Source organism: Pteropus vampyrus, unplaced genomic scaffold, assembly GCF_000151845.1.
Source record: "Pteropus vampyrus isolate Shadow unplaced genomic scaffold, Pvam_2.0 Scaffold534, whole genome shotgun sequence".
Taxonomy (NCBI): domain Eukaryota; kingdom Metazoa; phylum Chordata; class Mammalia; order Chiroptera; family Pteropodidae; genus Pteropus; species Pteropus vampyrus.
In genome coordinates this window covers 375,104-376,269 of record NW_011889315.1, presented here as the reverse complement: position 1 = coordinate 376,269, position 1,166 = coordinate 375,104, and positions in this window count along the sequence as shown.

The window sequence follows — 1,166 nt, the reverse complement described above, 5'->3', positions numbered from 1 at the left end:
AAAAATTTCAAGAAAATAAATTAATATCTCAGGGATCATAAAGACAACTTTGGCCATCTGAGCAGGTGCTTTAAAACATCTTACTGTTTGTCCTGCTGCAACCGGACAAGATATTTCAAAGAATTTCGTAACTCTGTTTCAAGTGGAAGTAGACTTTGTAAAGCCTTATCAGCAACTTCCAAGATGTTTTGACACATAACAGGGATATGAACCCAGCCCATGACTGCCAGAGAGGAAACAAACCAAAAGACAAAAGCCGAGGAAAAAACCTTTTCGGCAGGAGGGAACGAGCTGTGAAAAACGTCCCCTTGCATAAGGAGCCTTTTAAGGTCCTTAAAGATCGTTGACCAAGGACAATACGAATCTGAAAGGTCTGCTGTAGAGAAGCTTGAAAAGGCGTAGCCATCTGAATGATGAACCGCATGGTATTCCAACTGTGAAAAGCAAATGGGTTTTGCCTCATCGTCCCTGTCTCATGGTAAAGAATAATTTTTAAATGTAACTCTCAGGTTGCTGGCTGTTTCTGTCAATAATATGTATGTGCGTGTCTGGAGGAAAGGATTAGAATCGGTTTATTAAAAAACCTTGCTACCTGGCTTCAACAGAAAAAGGTGGAGTTATTTCATTAGTTTCTCCCCAGGGTCTAGAAACCTTCCTCATGTGACCACGCAGCACAGCCCGGTGCTGTCACTCTGATCTGTGGCTACACTCTTAGAGAGCCCCACTTTTGGAGCCGAAGAGCTCTAAGCAGCTGTCACCTGATCCTCCCCCCCCCACCCCCGCATCCGCCCAAACATGCCTCCTTCTGAAGCTTTTGTCCAAGGCCAGCCCTAAAGAATTAGTCACTTCCTGTTTTCTTGAGCACCCTATCATGTTCATCTTACATGTCAGTAAGCACCTATGACCACAATAATGGTTCACTTAGTCACTATTTAGGTGAAGAAGGGCTCTCTGAGAGCTTTTGGTCCTGAAAGTGGTATGTTTTCGGCATGAACGGTTGGGTGAGCATAAACACAGAGAGGGCTATTTTGAGACTTTTTGAGCCTATAAAGCATCTTACCAGCACCTGAGCAGAGAACATGTTCTCTGAGTGTTCTACAACTCACTGCCAGCAGAATCTTACGAGATGAGCACCATGTCCTAAGTTTACAGCTTCTCGAGATGAA